This window comes from Bos mutus, chromosome 15 (genome assembly GCF_027580195.1).
Source record: "Bos mutus isolate GX-2022 chromosome 15, NWIPB_WYAK_1.1, whole genome shotgun sequence".
NCBI lineage: Eukaryota > Metazoa > Chordata > Mammalia > Artiodactyla > Bovidae > Bos > Bos mutus.
In genome coordinates this window covers 16,184,830-16,200,491 of record NC_091631.1, presented here as the reverse complement: position 1 = coordinate 16,200,491, position 15,662 = coordinate 16,184,830, and the positions used below count along the sequence as shown (strand labels likewise).

General features: G+C 43.8%; 1 non-coding gene across 1 annotated transcript; it reads left to right on the top strand.

The window, feature by feature from the left end:
* Positions 1–13,174: 13,174 nt before the first annotated feature.
* LOC138991027 (U6atac minor spliceosomal RNA) lies at positions 13,175–13,300 on the top strand. The gene has a single exon (XR_011467075.1). It is a non-coding gene; the product is annotated as a U6atac minor spliceosomal RNA (small nuclear RNA).
* Positions 13,301–15,662: the final 2,362 nt, after the last annotated feature.

Here is a 15,662-nt window from a genome sequence, read left to right as displayed (position 1 = left end):
AAAACTGTGGGAGGAACTTGGGGAAGGCAGAGTCCTGGGACTCAGGACAGCCTAGGAGTGCAGGAGCGCTGCCAAAGGGACTCCACTTGGGGAAATCCCTAAAACCCACCCCTGCTTCTGGGGCCCACCGCAGCCAAAAGACTGGGAGCAAGAACCTAGCGGTCAAATCCTCCATTCACCACCAACTCTCTGAATCTCAACTGTCTCATCTGTAAAATGAAAATAATAACCAAAGCTACTTTGTGGACTATTTGGAGAATTTAATGAGATTATGTACATAAGGCCCTTAGCACAGGGTCAAGCTCATTCTAAATGCTCAATAAATATACATCATTGTCTGTATTATCGGTCTGAGACTGACCCCATGGAAATCCCATGGTATGGGCCTTCTTCCTCACCCTCAATTTCTCTATTAAAGTGAAATTTGTTAAAACAGGCACCAAAAACAACCTTAAAGGGGAGGGTGGGGGAAGTGCCAAAGGGCAGCTGGGTAGGAGGTTAGAAGAGGAGAGTTTTACTTTCTTGCTGGTCACTCAGCCCTAGTCCTTTGGTGATGGAAATAGGGAGGAGTTGACATGGTTCCCAAGTAACCATAGGATACGATCTCGGGTGGCCTCAGCCTGCAATGGTTTGGAGCAGGGCATGGGTTCCCAGCCAGAGATTGAGGCCAGGGTGTGGCGGTGAAAGTACCAGATCCTAGCTCCTAGATCAGCGGTCAGTGACAAGGGCCCTGGCCCTTTGGCTTTGCAGAAAATAATTTCCTCAAAGATAGAAAGTGGTGAGATAAGTAAAGTGTTTATTAAGAGGGAAAAAGAGTACAGTAGGTGTGGATAGACACACGAGGGGACTCTGAGAGTCACTGAGTCGTGCCCTTGTGGCAGTTTGAATGACTTTTATGGGGTATTTCTTCCAGGGTTTTCTTTAGCCAATCATTTTGATTTGTCTGGTTCACAGTCCATATTTGGTATATCTCAGGATCCTCCCACGTGTGTGCATGCCTGCATCTCTTAGCCTAGATGGATTTTACCAAAAAGGCATACGGGTAGCTTGGCATTAGTTAGCATCACTCCCCTCTGACCTCCAAGGAGCTATCCTGCACATGTGTGATCGGGGAGGTCTTCGGACTTTGAGAGCAAGAAATACGTGGACTGGGCAGGGCCCAGCCTCCTCCCTTATTTGTTCTGCTCATCTCTTCTTGGAGTTCCAGTGCTTAGGGATGAATCTCCAATCACGTTACCCTGGGGGGGTGGGGGGTGTGAGGGAGGCTTCTACCTCCTGCCTCAGTATTACAGCCTCTTAGGAATCTGTTTCTCCCATTAGCTGACAATGCCACTTCCTTCTTCCCTTGTCTCCCCTCACCTACACACACACACACACACCTTCCGAGTCTACCCAGCAGCTTCACCCCTACAGCAATTTAGCCCACGAGGGCGGGGCCCCAGGTAATGCATGTGACTCTCTAAAGAAGTCTCTACTGAAAGGTCTTTGCTGCTCCAGGCTTAGGGGACTGGAAACAGGCCTTCACATCTATTAATGGAATGCCCACAGGAATAATGTCACTAATTTGGGTTTGCAAATTTCCTAGGACTAGGGAACCTGGAAAGGAATTCTCAAAAAGGAGTGGGGCACATTCCTCTGGGGAACTGAAAGCAGCGATCAGATATTACCTTGTTGAACTTGACAATTAGCTTGAACTGGGAGAGGAAGAGGGAAGCAATAACTATGATACAAAAAAGGTGGGTAGTTTGTCTGAGGTCATACAACCCTACATAAATTTCAGTTTTCCTACGAAAGTTTAGCTTCCTCTCTTTCCATTAACTCAGTTTTTCATATCGATAGAGTTTAGTGTTGTTCTAAATCAGGATTCTTGACCCAGGTTCCATGGGGTCTACCTGGAGGACTTTTCGCAGGGCCTTTGAACCTCTGGAATTGATATGCAAGTTTTTCTGGCAGTTTTTGGAGCAAGAGGAAGTCACTGCCTTCTTCAAAATTTCATCAGTCAGTTTAGTTCAGTTCAGTCACTCAGTTGTGTCCGACTCTTTGCGACCCCCATGAATTGCAGCATGCCAGGCCTCCCTGTCCATCACCAACTCCCGGAGTTCACTCAAACAATAGGGATCTGCAAACATCCAGGTTTTTTAGAATCACTGATCTTCACAAGTTAACATCGAAAAATTCACCACATATTTGTTGGGTTTGGGGAAAGTGGTTTGGTACATACAGTGATTGAGTCTAGGCTATAAACTGCACGACGGATATTTTTAGGACCCTCCCTCCCACTCCCTTTTTTTTTCCTATTTTTGTCTAAGAGCACTTGCTCTGGCTCACACTGCCTAGTGCTGAATCCAGGTGGACCACTACTACTTGTGTACACTTGGGTAGGTTATTTCACCTGTGATGGCTGTAGTTTTCTCATCTGCTAAGTGAGGAGAATAATGGTACCTGCCCCTATGGGGTTGGAGTAAAGAGCTCAGAACAGTGTCTAAAATACACTAAGGGAACGGGAAGTCGCTCAGTCGTGTCCGACCCTTAGCGACCCCATGGACTATAGCCTACCTAAGTACTCAGAAAACACTATTTTTATTATGATTCCCTCCCCCTCCTGCCCTCACTTTCTACACCCACTTCTGGGAGGAATAAATCACTGGAAAGGCTGAATGTAAAAGAGGCAAAGTGCCATGCTGGGGAACACGGAACGATACCTGGAATTAAAAATTATCTTCTTATAATGAGCACTCAGAAATCAACAGTTGGCTGTAGTAGATGGAGTCGGGCCACCCATTTAATTACAAGTCACAATCCCCACTAATTTTCACATGAAAGGATGAGGCACTCTAAAAAACCTGGACCTTTTTCACTGCCATGGGAGGCTGATTGCATGTGAATACACGGAAAGAAACCGCAGTGGAGGCTGTCTTGTGAATGACAACAGCTCCCCAGTCTCCAAGCTGTAACTTTTTTAGATCAGCAGCTTAAGCAGAGACCATTGAGGGCAAGCCAGAGGGAATAGCTAGGGTGAGACCCATCTGTAAGCCTACGAGAGGCATCCCAGACTGCTTGCTGGTCATTATGTTTGGTTTTTATCAGCTGTACGAAACACAAAGTTCAAGTCACCCAGGGCCAGAGATGGAGAAGGGTAGGTCTGGGGGAAAGACAAAGGGCCCTTCCACCAGAGCCTGCTCTAACTGGCCCCGCCATGGAAGTCTCCAGCCCTAATGAATCCCGGCTGTTCACCTACACAACAAGCAATGATGTTGTGCCTCCAGGGCTGGCTCAGCTCCACTCCCTTTCCACCGGGAGCTGGGCAAGCGGGTAGGTGAGTCTGTGGTTCTTTCTTTGGCCACATTCTTCTTGCTCTATGTCATTCTTTATGGAACTTGCTGAAAGAGGGCGTGCTTCCTTCCTTCATGGTCATTGCACTCTTGAATCTCTTGGGGAAACCAGTTCTTGATTTTCATATGTGTTTTTGTAAACTTCAATTTAAATAAAAATTTCTGCTATGCCATGAGCTGCAAAGCTTTATAAAGAACTCTGGCAAAAACCGGGACCCCAATCCAAGTGACTAACTCAAGAGTTACATGTAGTTGTGCCGTTTTGACATATAGTTGAGCCATTTTGGGTGGGGAAAGGACCAAAACATGGAAAAATTCCGAGGGAAGGCAGTAGGGTATGGTGGCATGAAAAAGACACCAGGTCCCAGGGGGAACCAAGGCTCTACTACCTACCGGCTGGGTGAACTTGGACAAATCCATCGGCTCCTCTGAGTCTCACTTTGAAAGAAAGTGAAAAGTGTCAGTCACTCAGTCGTGTCTGACTCTTTGCAACCCCATGAACTGTAGCCCACTAGGCTCCTCTGTCTATGGGATTCTCCAACCAAGAATACTGGAGTGGGTTGCCATTTCCTCCTCCAGGGGATCTTCTGGACCAAGGATTGAAACTGCGTCTCCTGTGGCTCCTGCATTGCAGGCAGATTCTTTATCATATGAGCCACCAGGAAAGCAGCAGTCTCACTTTCCTCATCAGTAAAAGGGAGGTGAGAGCTGCCTTATCATTCTGATGAGATTAAAATGAGGCCAGCCTGCATAATAGTAGTTCAATCAAGGCTGATTGTTATGAACATCTAATCTTAGAGTTTCATTTTGAAATAGGTACCATTTCCCACAGCTCTGGTGATGGAAGTCAGGTTATGTTCCTATATTGATTTGAAGCCAATGTGTGTCTGAAAAATATATTGCCTTGTACAGTTATGCTCCCAGTTGGAGGTCTAGGGGCAGAGTGTGCACTTTTTCAAAGACAAATTGAGAGGTCTGACCTGAGTGGACCCAGTCCAGGTGCTAAAGAAAAAAGTATTCTGACATTTGTTAAAGACTGTAGGGAAGGGGACTTCCTTGGTAGTCCAGTGGTTAAGAATCCACCTTGCAATGCAGGGGACATGGGTTCAATCCCTGGTCAGGGGAACTAAGATCCCACATGCCACAGGCAGTGAAGTCTGCATTGCAACTACTGAGCCCATGCGACACAGCTAGAGAGTCTGTGCACCACAGCAAAAGATCCCGCCAAAAGATGGAACGTCCCAGAGGCAGGTAACCAGGGGATCCAATCTGGTCTGAAGGTCAGAAAAGTTAACCTGAGAAGGTGACATTGAACTTTAGAGCTGAAGAAACGCAGAGGGAAGGGATAGTAGAGGACAAGAGATGAGAAAGACCGTGTACTGGGAGGCTACAGGTGCAGGCAGGCCTTGAGAACCATGAACTTGGTTCTGCGGGGGTCATGGGAAAACAGCCTGGGGGTCAGTGACTGGATGGTTGGTGCCCCAGGTTCCCCTCTCTGCAACAACATCCAGTATGCAACGGGACCGAGAGAAGCGGCTTGAGAGGCACTGAGGAGGTAAAAAGGATGGGATCAGTGATCATGGTATAGATTGAGGAGAAAAATACGGGAGCAAAGTTAGGGTTATCCCTGTTGCTAACCACATAGGAGTGGACAGATGCATGGTGGTGAGCTGTGCAGGACTGCTCTCCTCTCTCAGCCTCTCTTTCTGTCACTCTCTCTGTCAGATCACTCACTCTGGGAGAAGTCAACTATGCAAAGCTCACATGGAAAGGAGCCAACGCTTCCTGACAACAGTCCCCCAAAGGAGCTTGGGAGCACATCCTCCCTTCTGGGGCCCTTCTGGTGGCTGCAGCCCTCAGCAGCGACTTGCCTGCAACCTAGCAAGAGTCCCCTTAGCCAGAACCACCCAGATAAGCTGCTCCCAGATCCCCAACCTTCAGAAACTAGGCAAGATAACAAATCGTGTTGCTTGGCACTGCTAAATTTGTTCCACAGCAAGAAATGACTAATACAAAAGATCTGTGAATTGGATGATCTTTAGAAGAAACTAAAAGTGTCTATACAGTCGGTAAATCTGCAGCCAAATGAAAACTGCTAGAGTTTAAGGACCCAAAGGCGAGAAATTTAATAGAGTGAGACTCTCCCAGGAAAGAGGCTTTCAGCAGCGCATAACAGCAAACCCAACTTACCTGGCTTAAACAATAAGGAATCGTTTGTCCAGTATAGCAATAAGTCCACAGTTAGAATGACTCCAGAGCTCAGTCTGTGCCCCAACAATAGTGTTAAATATCTAAATAGCTCTAAATAACCAGCAGATATATATGGTATGCACATGTTTATATAGAATCTTGGGACATATAAATATAGCATATGTTGTATGGATGGCTAACAGGCGCATGGAAAGTGCTCATCATCGTTAGTTATTAGGGAAATGCAAATCAAAACCATAATAATGTATCACTCCACACCTCTCAGGATGGCCGTCATCAAAAAGTCTACAGATAATAAATGCTAGAGAGGGTGTGGAGAAAAGAGAAACTTCCTGCACTGCAGGTGGGAATGTAAATCGGTATAGTCACTGTGGAAAGCAGTGTGGAGGGTCCTCAAAAACCTAAAAATAGAGGCCATGTGACCCAGCTGAAAAGAGGAGTGTGGTGAGCTTCAGTAACCGTGGGGTCATGAAGAGTTGGACACAATGGAGCGACTAGCACATGCAGTCACTTTGGCATGTTCAACTCTTTGCAATCCCATGGACTGTAGCCAGCCAGGCTTCTCTGTCCATGGGGTTCTCCAGGCAAGAATACTGGAATGGGTTACAGTTTCCTCCTCCAGGGATCTTCCCAACCCAGAGACTGAACCAGCATTTCTTAATGTCTCCTGCATTGGCAGCCAGGTTCTTTAACACTGGCACCACCTGGGATGAGTAATATTCCATCATATATATATATATATATATATATATAAAAAAAACTCAGCCATAAAAAATAATGAAATAATGCCACTTGCAGCAACATAGATGGGCCTAGAGGTGATCAGACTAAGTGAAGTAAGTCAGAAAGAAAAAGACAAATATTTTATCACTTATATGTGGAATCTAAAAAATGGTAAAAATGAACTTATTTACAGAACAGAAACAGACTCATGGACATAGAAAACAAACTTATAGTCACCAAAGGGGAAGGCAGGGAGGGATAAATTAGGGGTATGGAATTAACAGATACGTACTACCATGCGTAAAATAGATAATAAAAATGTACTGTATAACATAGGGAACGATATTCACTATTTTGTAATAACCTATAATGGAAAATAATTTTTATAAAGTACATATATACACACAGATATGCAAATCACACTGCTGTACCTGAAACTAACACAGTTTTCTAAATCAACTACACTTCAGTTAAAAACAGCATATGTTACTTGTGAATACAAACTTATCATTAAACTATTAATAATAGGTAGAATTGACATGGTGGTGGTGGTTTAGTTGCTAAGTCGTGTCCGACTCTTGCGACCCCATGGAAATGACATACAGTACCTTAAAGGCAGTAGTTACCACTGAAAAGAAGGGGTATCAGGATTCCCTAGTGGTCCAGCGGTTAAGAATCCACCTTACAATGCAGGGTACAATGGTTCCATCCCTGGTCCGGGATCCCACGTGCCGTGGAGCAACTAGGGCCATGCGCCATGACTACTGAGCCCTCACGCTAGAGCCCATGGCTCGCAGGCTGCAACACTGAAGCCTGCGGACGTCAGAGCCTGTGCTCTGCCGCAAGAGAAGCTACCGCAGTGAGAAGCAAGCACACTGCAGCTGGAGAGTGGCCCCCACCCAAGCAACTAGAGAAAGTTCACACACAGCAGTGAAGAACCCAAAAACCCAGCACAGCCAAAAAAAGAGAAAAAAAAGGAAGGGTGTCACAAAACGTGATATATGAAAGTTTAGCTTCAATATTAAACAAGTAAAAGAGAAATTGAAGCATTGAAGCCAAATGTTAACATCTGTCTCTCTTTGAGGCTAGTACATAGGGTTCTGTTATAGTCTGGAATTTTTTTGGATGTCTGGATTATTAATAATTATACCTATATTTTATAAAGTTGCTACAAAAATGTAAGAAAAGGACGCATGGGAAAATATTTTAATGGATAGAGAAGACAAGCGTTTACTCTTTAAGAAAACATTTTGAAAGAATAAAATAATGCCATTTGCAGCAACATGGATGAACCTACAGATTATCATAAAAGTGAAAGAAACAGAAAGACAAATGCCATATGATATCACTTATATGTGGGATCTAAAATATGACACAAAAGAACTTTTCTACAGAACAGAAACAGACTCAGAGATACAGAGAACAGACTTATGATGCCAAGGGGCTGGGGGTGGGGGAGGGATGCACTGGGAGCTGGGGATTGGCAGCTGCAAACTGGTGCATATAGAATGAAGCAACAACAAAGTTCTACTGTATAGCACAGGGGACTATATTCAATATCCTGTGAAAAAGCATAATGGAAAAGAATATGAAAAAAAGTATGTACACAGATAACTGAGTTACTTTGCTAGGCAGGAGATATTCACACAACATTATAAATCAAGTATACTTCAACTTAAAAAAAAGAAAACATTTTGAGTGTCTCCTATGTGTCAGCCACATTCTAGGCTATGGGGACAGCATGACAGAGTGATTCCTGTCTTCATGGAGCTTACATCCTACTGGGCAAAGATATATAACAAACAAAGAAGAGCAGATCAGAGGGGAGAGTGCTATGCTACAAATAAAGCAGAGAAATATTCTAGAAGTGATGGAGGAAGGTACTTTACTTCGTGGAATCAGAGCAGACCTCTCTGAGAAGAGAGAAGGTGACACTGAAGTTGAAACCCAGAGTAAAACATCATGAGAGCCTCCGAGAAAAGGGCATCCCAGGCACAGGGAGGAGAAGGCAATGGCACCCCACTCCAGTACTCTTGCCTGGAAAATTCCATGGACAGGAGAGCCTGGTGGGCTGCCATCTGTGGGGTCACACAGAGTCGGACACGACTGAAGCGACTTAGCAGGCACAGGGAACAGCTAATGTAAAGGCTGCGAGCTAGGAATGAGCTTAGAGCACACAAGGAGCACAAAGAAGTCCAGTGTGGCCAGCACACAAGTACATGACCCACGCTCTAGAAAAGAGGGCATATGGCAGGCTCCAGGAGAACATGCTCGGATGATCAAGTGAATCCACACCAATGTCTCATTACCTTTGGGGCATCGGGGAATTCTTTGAAAATTTAGTGGAAAACTATGGATCCTAGAAAAATACACACATACTGATTTTTGCTTATAATTTCGGAATATGCATGGACCCTCTGAAGCCCACCCAGAAATGATCTAATTGCAGCATTCAAATTCAAGCCACATTATTCCAAGTTGGTGAGGATAGGGGGGCCTGACCATTTTTACTCAAATGCAGGCCATTTCTACTCTGTGTTCCCTACCACGTCGACCGATGCTGTACCAGTCTGAAGGTCTCCTACCCCACCCTCCTATGTTTCCCCTTGCTTTGCACCAGGTCAGACCTACATAGCAGTCGGAAGGCTCTCCCTGCCTAATCCTGCTTCTCTCCCTTTTATGTTTCATAGGCTTTACCACCAAGAATTCTTTTTCTTTTTCAACGTGCCTCTTTTCGGCTGTGCTGGGTCCTCATGCTGTGCATGGGCTTTGTCTAGTTGCGGCAAGCAGCAGTACTCTCCAGTCGCTGTGTGCAGGCTTCTCACTGCGGTGGCTCCTCTTACTGAGGTGAGGACTCCATGGCAGGGGTTTAGTAGTTGTGGCACATGGGCCCAGCTGCCCCAGGGCCTGTGGAATCCTCCTGGACCAGGAATTGAACCTGGGTCCCCTGCACTGGCAGGCAGATTCCCAACCACTGGACCACAAGGGAGGGGCTACCACCAAGAATTCTATCTGGCACTTCTAACTTTGCTTGGTGTCTGTTTCTTAGACACCAACACAACCAATATTGTATTGGGACCAACCAATACAATCAGTACCGGGAATAATAAAAAACAAGAGGTGGTAAGAGGGGGTTGTGGTTCTAGATCACAGAGCTGGCAAGGAAAGCCCCATTCCCCAGTGGTATTTGAGGTATAGATAATCCTGGCACAACGTGGCAACCCAACTGCTAAAGATTTCCCAGCTGGCTACTTAGAAGTACTTCCTAGTGGAGGAGAATGCTTGGGCTGGGATGAAGATTCAGGCTTTTATTCATTATGGAGGAACAGCACATTTAAGGACAATGGAATCAGCTGGTTACTAAGTTGATCTGATGCCCTGCAGAGGGATAATGAGAAACTAAGTATAATTAACAAATTTAAATACTAAGTGTGAAAGCCAGTGGTCCTCTTTGGTAGTTCCTGCAGTAGGAGAGTGGATTAAACTGAGAAACAAACCCAGGTTCTGATATTTATAGGCTTCAAAGAGAGTGGAATGCTTAGTCATGGCTGGTCTACTACGCTATATCAGCATCCTGCCCAGAGAACCTTGAACTCTTGAACCTGAGATTGACTCATCTGTACAGATACTCCCAAAGTATGTGGTTCCACTGAATTCCCTGAATCCCTGAGCCTTCAGAGATGGCTCATCTGTTCCTGTTAAGAACCGGAGCTCTGTCCTTGGGAAGAAATAGTATGGGTGTTTTCCCACTGCAAGAAGACAAGGGTCCTCCTCAGGACTTGCGCTCAGGCCTGTCCTGGCTACCAGGCCAGAAAACAGGGTTAAGTGCCATCCTAATCCCAGTTTAGAACATGATGAGGAAAGAAAGAGACAAATGCCAATGGAGCTGCAAGAATTAAGTAGCATGTACCAGCAGGAGCCAGGGGAGTACCCATGGGATTGGATTTGGAGGGTGCTTGATCAAGGAGTAGGGCTTCCCTGGTAGCTCAGATGGTAAAGTGTCTGCCTACAATGTGGGAGACCTGGGTTCAATCCCCGGATCGAGAAGATCCCCTGGAGAAGGAAATGGCAACCCACTCCAGTACTCTTGCCTGGAAAATTCCATGGATGGAGGAGCCTGGTAGGCTACAGTCCATGGGGTCGCAAAGAGTCAGACACAACTGAGCAACTTCACTGGCACTGACGGGATCAAGGAGTACAGAAGAGAAGAATAGATAAGCAACAGTTCATTTAATTGGGAGTACTCTTTAGGAACATGGATTTAATGCGTTGGCAACAACCCTAGGGTATGCGCAAATTTGCTAGTAGGTAACTCTAAAAAGGGCTTTCCAGGTGGCTCAGTGGTAAAGAATCCTCCTGCCAATGCAGCCGATATGGGTTTGATCCCAGGGTTGGGAAGATCCCCTGGAGAAGGAAATGGCAACCCACTCCAGTATTCTTGTCTGGGAAATCTCATGGACAGAGCAGCCTGGAGGGCTACAGTCCATGAGGTGGCAGAGCCAGACATAACTTAGTGACTAGAAACAAAAACAAAAGAAAACTCTTAAAAATATGGAGAAAACACTAGCCCATGCTGACCAAGTAGTAATGCCTGAGGTACTGTGGAAACCAGTGGGATTAAATGGCTCAAGGAAACAGGCAGTTTGAATTGGATATATTACATGAGGACAGAAGATGCATCAGAAATTTATTTCCATGGAAGGACCTAGAGAAGGTGCTATTCACAATGGCCATCAACAACATGCTGATGGGATAAATATTAGCATCACTAAGACATTCAGTGGTGAGTTTCTTCTATAGGCTAAGGTTGATTATAAGAAATATGTCACAAAACTTGGCTTACTAATAGCAGTGGGAATGATAAGGCCTCAAAGCAATAAAGCCCAGATAATAGTTATTAATCACCAGAAATGAGGGGACCCCACAATTACCACCACAATCAATAAGATTGGAGGGGCAACCAAGGGGGCTCGACCCTCAAGGAGTTGTGGATATAGTTAATAGGACATGGTATTCCTTAGAGACAAAAGAACAGGCAGAAATGTAGGGTACTGCTTAATATATACAATCAAAAGAGGCAAGAATAGATGAGCAAGAGGCTGAGGGTGACTACCTCAACAGAAGTTGTGAATCTAACTCAATGCTTGAACATGAGCCAGTTTTCATACTCAAAACCGGTTGGCTACAGAGGTGGATGGGTCCCCAAAAGGAAATAAAGAGCAACACTATGGCAAGCATATGTTATAATGATTCCTTTGATACTTTCCTAAGAATACCTATCACCTCTTACTCAGATGACTGTGGACTGGGGAAGGAAAACACTCATACATTTTGAGGGTTACTGGACACAGAGTCTAAGATCGGGAGGCCTGAAATAACATCAGAGCCACCTGTTTGAGGTATATATTAGTAGGTTAATAAGCTGACTCTTGGCCAAAGGCCAACTTTACTGTGGGTCTATGGATCACCCATCCAGTGATCATTTTTCTGGGCTCCAAATATTTGATTGGGATTGACATACTCAGCTATTGAATTCTTAACATGAAATCCTTGTTTTATCATAATATTGATAATCATGATAATAGAAAGACTGAGTAAAAGCCCCTAAAATTGTCCTCCTCTCTGAAACTTCAGTTCCCCAAGATAATGAATCAAAAACAAGATCACATTCATGGATAATGGTGATGTTTAATATACCTCTAAGGATCTTAATGATGCGGTCATGGTGGTCTGTCTCAATTTAATTCACCAGTCAGGCCCCTAAAGAAGTCAGACAGATACTCTAGCATGACTGTCATCTATCACATACTCAAACGAGTAGTTTCAATAGTGGTTGTCTTGGTACTTTTGCTAGAGCAGATTAACATGGACTTGGGTAAATGGTATGCAGCCAATGAGTTCTTTCCTATCTCCATCAGAGAAGAGAAATACAAACAATTTACTTTCACATGGAATGGTCAGCAATACACTTTCACAGTATTGTCCTAGGACTATGTTAATTCTCATGTTGTCATGATATAGTCAAAAGAAATCTGGACCATCTAGATATTGTGCAGAATATCACATTGATCCATTCCATCAATGACAGAGCAAGGATTATAAAAGCTGGCTAGCACGCTTGAGGCATTGGTGAAACAACTCACTGCAGATGATGAGAGATAAACCGTAGGAAGATGCAGGGGTATGGCACATTGGTAAAGTTTTCTGGGTCCAAAGATCAGGGACAGGCTGAGAAATACTGTGCAAGGTAAAAGACAAATTGCTGCATTCTTCATCCCTTAGAATGAAGAAGTATAATGTCTCTTGGGCTCTTTGGGATGGGTTTTGGAGGCAGCACACTCCACATCTAGCAATACTACTCCAGCCTGTATCCCAGGAAATCTGAAAGATAGCCTGCTTTGTGTGGGGCCTGGAGCAAGAAAGGAATCTATAGTCCATTAGGCTCTGGACTCAGAACCCAAGTAGCTCTGCCACGTGGAGGATATGATCTGGGAGACTATCTGGTGTCGGAAGTGTCAGTGGTGGGAAAAGATGCAGTAAGGGTCTTAGAGCAAACTCCAGTGGGGGAAACACAACACAAGCTTCTGTGGTCTGGACCAAGGCCATGTCAGTTGCAGCATTTGCTTTCTGAGGAACATATAGATTATTACTGAGCCCTGGGGGACAGGGACATTTGACCCTGGAATATCAAGTAATCTTGAGCTGAGTTCTATCACCAGGGGCTTCTCTGGTGGCTCAGATGGTAAAGAATCTGCCTGCAATGCAGGAGATCCAGTTTTGATCCCTGGGTTGGGAAGATCCCCTGGAGAAAAAAATGGCAACCCACTCCAGTATTCTAGCCTGGGAAATCCCATGGACAGAGGAGCCTGGTGGGTTATAGTCCATGGGGTCACAAAGAATCGGATACAGTGTTGTATGAAAGGAGAGAAGGTTAGCACTCCCCTTGACAAGGATGGAAGAGGCTCTCGGGCCTGACAACACGCATACGGTTAAGGCATTGCCACCTACTTCGTGGCATCTAACCACTGTTTTTTAGAAAACCCGAAAGACTCCACCAGAAAATTACTAGAACTAATCAATGATTATAGTAAAGTTGCAGGATATAAAATCAACACACAGAAATCCCTTGCATTCCTATACACTAATAATGAGAAAACAGAAAGAGAAATTAAGGAAACAATTCCATTCACCATTGCAACGAAAAGAATAAAATACTTAGGAATATATCTACCTAAAGAAACTAAAGACCTATATATAGAAAACTATAAAACACTGGTGAAAGAAATCAAAGAGGACACTAATAGATGGAGAAATATACCATGTTCATGGATTGGAAGAATCAATATAGTGAAAATGAGTATACTACCCAAAGCAATTTATAGATTCAATGCAATCCCTATCAAGCTACCAACAGTATTCTTCACAGAGCTAGAACAAATAATTTCACAATTTGTATGGAAATACAAAAAAACTTGAATAGCCAAAGCGATCTTGAGAAAGAAAAATGGAACTGGAGGAATCAACCTACCTGACTTCAGGCTCTACTACAAAGCCACAGTTATCAAGACAGTATGGTACTGGCACAAAGACAGAAATATAGATCAATGGAACAAAATAGAAAGCCCAGAGATAAATCCACGCACATATGGACACCTTATCTTTGACAAAGGAGGCAAGAATATACAATGGATTAAAGACAATCTCTTTAACAAGAGGTGCTGGGAAATCTGGTCAACCACTTGTAAAAGAATGAAACTAGAACACTTTCTAACCCCATATACAAAAATAAACTCAAAATGGATTAAAGATCTCAACGTAAGACCAGAAACTATAAAACTCCTAGAGGAGAACATAGGCAAAACACTCTCTGACATACATCACAGCAGGATCCTCTATGACCCACCTCCCAGAATATTGGAAATAAAAGCAAAAATAAACAAATGGGACCTAATTAAACTTAAAAGCTTCTGCACATCAAAGGAAACTATTAGCAAGGTGAAAAGACAGCCTTCAGAATGGGAGAAAATAATAGCAAATGAAGCAAACGACAAACAACTAATCTCAAAATATACAAGCAACTCCTACAGCTCAACTCCAGAAAAATAAATGACCCAATCAAAAAATGGGCCAAAGAACTAAATAGACATTTCTCCAAAGAAGACATACAGATGGCTAACAAACACATGAAAAGATGCTCAACATCACTCATTATCAGAGAAATGCAAATCAAAACCACTATGAGGTACCATTTCACACCAGTCAGAATGGCTGCGATCCAAAAGTCTACAAATAATAAATGCTGGAGAGGGTGTGGAGAAAAGGGAACCCTCTTACACTGTTGGTGGGAATGCAAACTAGTACAGCCACTATGGAGAACAGTGTGGAGATTCCTTAAAAACTGGAAATAGAACTGCCTTATGATCCAGCAATCCCACTGCTGGGCATACACACTGAGGAAACCAGAAGGGAAAGAGACACGTGTACCCCAATGTTCATCGCAGCACTGTTTATAATAGCCAGGACATGGAAACAACCTAGATGTCCATCAGCAGATGAATGGATAAGAAAGCTGTGGTACATATACACAATGGAGTATTATTCAGCCATTAAAAAGAATACATTTGAATCAGTTCTAATGAGGTGGATGAAACTGGAGCCTATTATACAGAGTGAAGTAAGCCAGAAGGAAAAACACCAATACAGTATACTAACGCATATATATGGAATTTAGAAAGATGGTAATGATAACCCTGTATACGAGACAGCAAAAGAGACACTGATGTATAGAACAGTCTTATGGACTCTGTGGGAGAGGGAGAGGGTGGGAAGATTTGGGAGAATGGCATTGAATCATGTGAAATGTCATGTATGAAACGAGATGCCAGTCCAGGTTCAATGCACGATGCTGGATGCTTGGGGCTGGTGCACTGGGACGACCCAGCGGGATGGTATGGGGAGGGAGGAGGGAGGAGGGTTCAGGATGGGGAACACATGTATACTAATTAAATAAAAATTTAAAAAAAAGAAAAAGCCTTTAACATGAAAGAAAAACACTAAAACAAGGAATAAAAAGGACTTGACCCAAGTGACTTTTTAGCTGTGACAAATGTACTGTACAAGTGTAAGCTGTTTAATAATAGGGGAACTGGTTGTGAGTTATGTATGCCTTTTACTACCTTCACATTTTTTTCCTGTAAATCTAAAACTATTGTAAAAAAAAATAAAATAAAATAAAATGAAGCTCTGATAAAAAAAAAAAGAATCGGATACAACTGAGCGACTAACACTTTCACTTCACTTTTTTCTCCAAGTCACAAAATTACACAGGGCCATAGCAGGTCATTCTAAGATGGAAAGGGCACATCCCAAATGGATCTCAAGCAGGCCCAGAGGGCA